Source organism: Rattus norvegicus, chromosome X, assembly GCF_021556685.1.
Source record: "Rattus norvegicus strain SHRSP/BbbUtx chromosome X, alternate assembly SHRSP_T2T, whole genome shotgun sequence".
Lineage (NCBI taxonomy): Eukaryota > Metazoa > Chordata > Mammalia > Rodentia > Muridae > Rattus > Rattus norvegicus.
In genome coordinates, this window is record NC_141554.1 from 143,335,365 (window position 1) to 143,343,740 (window position 8,376).

Consider the following 8,376-nt stretch of genomic DNA (forward strand, 5'->3'; position numbering starts at 1 on the left):
AAACCACTGCACTAGAGAATCTGGGGTTGGCTTGTTTTAACCTGGGAAAGGACTCAGGTCACAGGCTGAAGAAATGAAACTCTGCCTGCATATAGAAGACTCACTTCCAGGCTGGTCTTCGCACAGGTTGTCCTCAGAGATAGGACAATCGGCTCCTACTCACTCCACTAACAGAAAGGCTAATCTCATCTGGAAAACCATCATGGTCATAGCTAGAAGCAAAGTTTAATATGGACATCCTGTGTCCCAATCAAACCAAGAGATACATTTAATACAAACTACAGCAAGAGTTCTGCAGTTAGAATGAAGTGAAAGATTGAATGGAACCAACCTCAGTGTCCAATAACAGGGGAACAGATAATGAGCATGTAGTGTATGTGTTGAAAATGGTTGTTTTCTGTGAAGCACTAGGCCCCAGTGTAGGGGAATGCCAGGGCAGAGAGGAAGGAGTGAATGGGGGAGAGGCGAGCACCCTCATAGAGGCAGGGAGAGGGGGAATGGAATAGGGGGTTTGTGGATGGGAAACTGGGAAAGGGGACAACATTTGAAATGTAAATAAAAACCAAAAAAGAAGAGAAAATGGACTTCTTTCAGCCATAATAACTGGACATCACTTAGGAAGTGAATCAGGCCCAGCTCAGAAAAGCAAATATTGCATGCTTTCTCTCATTTGTAGATCCTATATTTTGTATGGGTGCATAAAATTATGTATGTATATACGGCATAAAAATAGATGAAAAGCTGCTTAGGGCATAAAGGAGAGTGACAAAGGAGGAAGAGGTGAGACTAGGGAGAGGGGAAATGTACTCCGAGCGAGCAACCGGAAAGGAATGAAGGTAGGGGTCTCAGGATGAAATGATTCTGCATCGTCTTGGATGGTCTCCACAAGTAACAAAAAAGATCCCTGTATGGGAGAGAGGAGAAGCTGCAGACACAGAGAGAAAAGAAAGCCACTGAAGATGGAGATGGAAACTGGAAGTTCCATACTCACAAGCTGAGGAACTTCTAGAAGGAGCAGAAGCTAGAGGAGGGAAGGAAGGACTGTCCCCTAAAAGGTTTCACTCTGTTAAACCACTGTCCCTCAGAAACAGAAGGCTACATGTTTGCTGTTTCAGGCCACCCAGTTTGTCATAGCGAGGATTGCCACTTCTCGTTCCTGCCATGTGTCTCTGGCAGTCCGTGTCCAGATGAGCATCTCTGAGCGTAGGTTCTTTGTAGTTTTCACACTTCTAGCTTTTAAACTGTGTGTCATGCCCTTTTATTTCACCACTGAAATAAGCGACTATCTTACTCCATGCTCCCAAAGCTTTGGCATTTCTCAAGACTGACTTTGAACTGCTGTTTCTGTTATGGGGCTTCAGTTTCTCCATCAGAACCGAGGTCTCGCTCTCTGCAGGGCTCACTAGCTAACTGACCTTAGGGGAGCCGTTCAGCCTCAACGGCCTTTATGTGTGCTCTCAGGTTCACAATACTTCCCCGTGGTGGGTAGTGTGAACATTACAGATAATGGCAGGGTGCAGTAAATGCCAGCTTTTGATATGTACTCAACTTTATTATATGAGGTGTGTTGAACAAGGACACACAAAACTCCTGTCTTTCCTCATTCAGGGTGATTGTAGTCCCTCAGAAAAGCTCAACAATACTTCCCCCTGCTCTGCTCCTCACAGCCCAGTGCAGCCTTTGTAGCTTCTTACAGGTGCTCACCATGCAACATCTCCATGGCCTGCATCCTTGCTCACTCTGGGTCAAACACTTGTAGGTACCTGCGGGACTTGTTTCCGCACTTCACTCAGATCTTTGCTAAAAGTACTATACTATTCAAGAGGAGTTTCCTCACCACACTGAGCAGCACAGCCTCTCCAAGTCCTGTGCTGCCTTGTTCTGCTTGATTTTTATATACAGATCTTGTCACCGTCAGGCACATGTCTGTGTAGTCTATGTCTCCTCCATTAGAATTCAAGTCTCAAGAGATCGTGATGGGATTTTTGTCTCTTTCGTGAACTGGCATCTCTGCTGCCCAGAACAGAAAGTGCTCACTAACTGTTTCCTAAGTGAATGATTGAAGGGATGTGTGAACAGCCTAGCTGGGTAGTCACAATATAGTGTCATAGTACTGTGATGAGTTTGTACAGCGTGTACTGGGGAACCTTAATCTGTGTAGGGGCGGTGGAGGGATGAGATGGAGGTAAGAATTATTAATGAAAACTTCTTGGAGCAAGTAACAGCTAAATTGAATTCTTGAAAATGAGTAGGAAGGCTCAGAAGGTTATAAAAGGAAGCCTTCCCTGATGACCCTACTGCAATTCTATAATAAAACTGTGTAAAAAAGAAAAAAAAGCCAAGTGGCTAGAGAGATGGCTTGCTGATTAAGAAAACACACCGCTGTTGCAGATGACCACAGTTTGGTTCTCAGGACCTATGACAGGTATCTCACAATCACTTCAAGGGGGCATCTGGCCCCGACATTCACATATACATAACCGCAGACTGATATAAGTAATTGAAAGCAGAATAAAACTTTAACTTGAAGAAAGGGAGGAAGGAAAGACAAACAAACAAGAAAGAAAAGATGAGAGAAGGAAGGGGGAGAGAGGCAGGAAAGGAAACAAAGTACATTAGGGTATTTCAGCGAGGTGAAAGAGCAAAGTACTCAGACAAGAGAATTCATACATTTTAAACAGTTTATTATGGCAAAATGGAAGGAAAGATGGAGAGACAAAGGTAAGAGAAGGGAGAGAAGAGAGGGGAAGGATGGGAAAAAGTAAAAAGAAATGAGAAGGAAGGAAGGATATAGAAGACAGGAGAGAGAAAGAAAAGAGCAACTTGCCAGAGAAAGGGCTAAAAGCTAGCTCACGGAGCACCAGGAGTGATTGTGAAAACAAAACTGCTAGATAACGTTGATGGCGGGGCTGTTTTCAGGCCACAGTGGGAATGCTCCAGGAAGAGCCACTCCCTCTGTGCTGATGGCAGAAGATGGGGGTGGGAGAGAAAACACTAACTAGAGAACACTGAGGGCCTGATTTGTTCGCCAGGTAGATAGAGGGGGGAGGGGAGAAACAGCAATGTAGGAAACGGGACTGAGATGGATTCTGAGGAAGCAGCGGTGCATGAAGCTAGTGAGTGGAAGGCAGAGAGGACACAGTAGCCACCAGGCTCCTGGCCATCCAGGACTTTAAAGCTACAGGCAAAGGATGTCAGAAGTCATGAACAACATGAAGTAGAGAGGCTATTCAGGCGAATGTTACAGATTCAAGATTAGCTTATAACTCAACCATTCTATGTGCTGTGGGAAGAACCAACTGAAAATGTGATGAAGCCGAAAGGCAGGAAGACCAGCCAGAAACCTGCTGGAAATACTGAAGCAAGAGATGTTGTGGCAGCCTACATCCTGCTTATCCAACGTTCAAGCTGATGCCAGAAGCGCACTGAGGACTCGGAAGCCTGTGTAGCACACAGGATGCCAGACACTGACATGCACTTGCTCAGCCAGAACCTGCATTTTTAACAAGACCCTGGATTAGAATAGCCATATGAGAGCTGCAAAAGGCCTGGACAAGACTAAGTGGTAATGGAGGTGGAATATAGGTATGGAGAGGTGATCAGATTTTTACAACTATTGACCCCTGTCTTTTGGGTCTCATGTATCCCAGGGTGGTGTTGAATTCACTCAGTACAGACAAGGATGACCTTGGGCTTCTCACCTTCCCATCCCCTCTCCATATTCCAAGCACTGGGACTGTAGGATTGTTCCAGCATACCCAGTTGATGGAGTATTCAGGATTGGACCCAGGGCTTCCTGCATGCTAGATAATCACTAGACATTCCCAACCCTATACTGATTGCATTAGTCACTGTTCTATTGCTGTGAAGAGACACCACGACCCAGGCAACCCTTATAAAGGACAACACCTAGCTGGGAGTGCTTAGAGATTTGGAGGGCTGGTAGCACATTCTCAACCTGGCAGGGCACATGTTGGCAGGTATGGTGCTGGCACAGACGATAAGAGCAATATCCTGATCAATAGGAGAGAGAGGGGTGGGGAGAGAGGGAGAGGGAGAGGGAGAGGGAGAGGGAGAGGCAGGGAGAGGGAGAGGGAGAGGGAGAGGGAGAGGGAGAGGGAGAGGGAGAGAAGAGAAGAGACTAGGCTTTTCACTGTGGGCTTTTGAGACCTCAAATTCACACCAGTGACACACATCCTCCAACAAGGCCACACCTCCTAATCCTTCCCAACAGTCCACCAAGTTGGAACCAAGCATTCAAATACATGAGCATATGGCGTCATTCTTATTCAAACTACCATATTGGCCCCTTTGAAATTACTTTACTTCTTTTTTGTTTCTCTCTCTCTCTCTCTCTCTCTCTCTCTCTCTCTCTCTCTCTCACACACACACACACACACACACACACACACACACACACACACAACTAGGGCTCCAACTGACTCCACACCCTCCTGAGCTGGGTTTATACCACAGCTGAGGAGCTGGCCTTCTCTTTACATCTGGGTCCTTATATAGACAGAAAATTGATTCATTTTCAGGATCCCCAGCAACAGATGGCCCCTTAAGCAGCTCGAAAGTCAATAAAATGTAAAATAAAACAGTGAAAGATCATTCTCTCTCTCTCTCTCTCTCTCTCTCTCTCTCTCTCCCTCCCTCCCTCCCTCCCTCCCTCCCTCCCTCCTTCTCCTCTCTCTGTCTCATTTGCCAAAGTCAATTGAGACTCCAGCTGTTCAATAATTTTTTAAGTTTCTTCAAAGACAGCAGTTAACTTTCATTTGAAGCAGGGGTGAAGAGTGAAGAAATTGAATTATCTCAAAAAAGTTCTGAAGAGTGAAACACGAGCTCTTTTATCCTCCTTGGGAAGCATAGGTGTCTTTGCTTTATTGTGGAGACATATCTTAAAACCAGATCATGGGTTTCCATAACGTGTCTTCAAAATATGAGAAATGCTGGGTGAGCTGATATAGAGAGTCCTATGAAATACCAGAGGCGCTAAAGAGAGCCGCTCCCCTTGAGTAATCATTCCCACATGCCTTTTTAGGAGGGAACTGACTTCACCCTTGAGTCAATGTGTTCATTCCTGCTGTATTTGAAATGACAGTTACTTCAGCTGCTGACCTCTTCTTTCTCGCCCTTTTAACATTCTAAGAAAACCTGCCAATTAAGGAAAGAGAGCTCTTGCTATGAGGCCACAGCAGCCATGGTAGAAATGTGTGTGATTTCATACTGAGCAATTTCAAGCTGGAAACCGTACAGAGCACTGATTCAGCAGGTGTTTGGTGCATGTGTACCAAGGTGAAGGGATTATATTAACAGGCTGTTCTTCTCAATCAACAGAAACTAATTATGATGAATCTATGGAAAAAGAAACTCATAGGCAGGAAGCTAGGTTGCAAATAGAGTTTCCAAGAATACCAGTGAACTAGGTTTGGAAACTGTCCTGCTACTAGGGATAAATTCAGGGGCCAGAGTCCTAGGCAAATTCCCGCCCCAGGAAGAGATTGCTTGGGTCTTTCTGTTGCCATTGTAGGATGTTAGCTTGGACATTGGTTTTGAATACCATGGCAGTTGCCACTGCCTGTGACTTCTAAGTGTTATACCTTCCTTTAGGATGAATTCAGAACCGTTCTTTACTTCTTTCCAACAACTGATCTTGATTCCAAATCCTGAACAGTGTCCCAGGCTGCCTGAGCTTAGGGCACATGCCCTTGTCTGTCCTCTGCAGATGACAGAGAGTGAATATCTGATCATTTTGGGTTCCTCATTTTGGGAGTGGACCCTGTCTCTCACTCAGTGGGGATTCCCCAACATATTTTATTTTTGAGGTTATAATTTACATCATTTCTCCCTTCCTTCTCCTCCTCTCCTTGCCCTTTTCAATTCATGCTTCATTCTTTTTTCATGACCTGTTGAGGTACACACATGCTTCTCTGTAGAATAGCTCCACTCCAGGACAGTTGTACTTTCTGCCTATGTCATCTCATCCTGCTCCATGGCTTTAAGCTGCAGACTCTGCCAGTGGCTTCCAAATTTCCGTCTCTAGTTACAGTTCTTTACTGGTTTCCAGACAGTTCTTAATATGCCATCTCCACTTATCTGCCTGATCAACAACACAAATTTGCCTTAACAAAAAGTTCCTGACTTCCCCCATCTCGCCCCTATGAACCTACATCTCCCTTGCTTTCTTGTCTAGATGACTCTTACCACCAATCCCTTTAAGCTGAATCCCAGAGAACGCTCTCCATGCTTTTTTCTTTCATCTCCTACCTCCAAACTAGAAGGGTTTCCTGTATTTCTACAGCTAAAGTATAATATATGCCAACTGTCCCTTCTTCTCACTACCTCTGATGGCCCCACTGTAGTCCAAGCCATCAGCACTTTTTAGCCTGAAACAACCACCTGCGTCATTCAGGGTATTTGCAGGAAGCAGCACACTGGAAAGAGAATAGCAAGAGTGCTTGATGGTTCAAGTATTAACCAAGGCATAGACAAAGCTAACTAAACAAGCAGAAGACCAGGAAACATCAGAAGCTGGAATTGCAAAAAACACAAGCATAGCCAGGACTTTGTTGATAAGGGAAGGCCTAAGATTCAGGAGTGCTGGTAATGAGGTCTCGCTCCATTCTTCCCCAGCCTTGTAATCTCCTGTTGATTCCGGTGTTGTGTAGGTTTGACCGGAATCCAGCCAGCAAAGGAGCTTTGAAGATGCAGTCTGCAGTCATTCTTCAGGGTCAGAGAAGGACTGAGACCGCTACAGGAGAAGAGGTAAAGCAGATAAAGGGATTAAGCCAAGGCTTTCTCACAGGCCACTTTGTTTCTTATCTTTCCCACCTCCAATCCCTCCAGTTTATTCTCCACAGAGCAATCAGAGTATCCCTTTGTAATGTAAATAAAATCATCCTGTGTGTTCCAAGGGCTTGCCTCCAGTGGCTTCTTTTTACCCTCAAATTCCCAGGTCCTTACAGTGGCTTTCACACCACCTCAACCACTTTTCCCTTGCTAAATTGTTGTGTGTGAGACAAACCCCATGCCAATCTAGATTTTCCTTTGCCTCATACATGTATACAATGTTTCAATCATCTGCACCCCACACTCACCCCTCCAGATGTCCTTGCTTATCCCTCGAACATTCCCCTCCCAACTACACCATCACTAATTCTCATTTTGACCAACAAAGAATTAGCATTAACCCTTGCCCACTGCAAAATGAAGCTTCTCAGCACAAATATTTGGGGATGGAGATATATGTATGAAACCTTGACCAGCTAGCAACCTATAATCTCCCAAGCTCGGGGTGTTGATCAAGTTTATGGTACCCTGCATGAACTGCCTCTAGTGGAGCAAGCCTCAAATTCAATGGGGTAGTTATTGATGGTTCCCATAACAGTTAATGCCAGTGGTGCACTAGTACGACACTGTGTAGCTAGGTACATCCTACCTAGCTAGTCAGTACTGTAGTGTGCAGGACCCAGAGCTGAGTGAGACCAGCGGTGAGTCTTCCCCCACCCACCTAGTCGTCTGTATAGCATCTTCCATCACTATGAAAGTCAGCCAGCAGGGAGACAGTTCCAACCCGCTTCTAGACTGATTTCTCTGTGTTCTACCACCAAAAGTATGTGGTGTCTTTAGCAATAATGTCTAGTATGGTGCAACCAAGAGCAGTGATAAGAGCCTTTGTTGTTTGGAGGTTTTTAGAGATTTCCTGAATAAGAGCCAGAGATCTTTCTGTCATTGTTTGAGGCTTTGAGGCCATTCTTCTATTGGGAGTTTACAAATCAGGGACATGGAGCAATTACTTAGCATGTGCAAGGTTCGAGCTCCAGCACTGCAAAAAGGAATTACATGGGCTGGGGATTTAGCTCAGTGGTAGAGTGCTTACCTAGGAAGCGCAAGGCCCTGGGTTCGGTCCCCAGCTCCGAAAAAAAGAACCAAAAAAAAAAAAAAAGGAAAAAAAGAACAAAAAAAAAAAGAATTACATATAATTAAACTTAATTTTATGCATAATAAAATTAGTATTTTGTTCAGCTCAATGAGTTTACACACACACACACACACACACACACACACACACACACACACGTTCTTTCTAATTAGCCATTTGATTTTTCTTTGTCTTCAGAAACACCAGAAAAGAAGATCAGATCCCATTACAGATGGTTGTGAGCCACTATGTGGTTGCTGGGAATTGAACTCAGGACCCCTGGAAGAGCAGTCATTGCTCTTAACCTCTGCGCCATCTCTCCAGCCCTACAGAGTAGTTTTCTCTATTCTCGAGCATCATATAATTGGAATCATGTATTACCCTAGCTGTTTTTCTCCGTTCAACATTGCTTTTGATAATCATCAATGACCTCTTACCTGGTGACACATGCC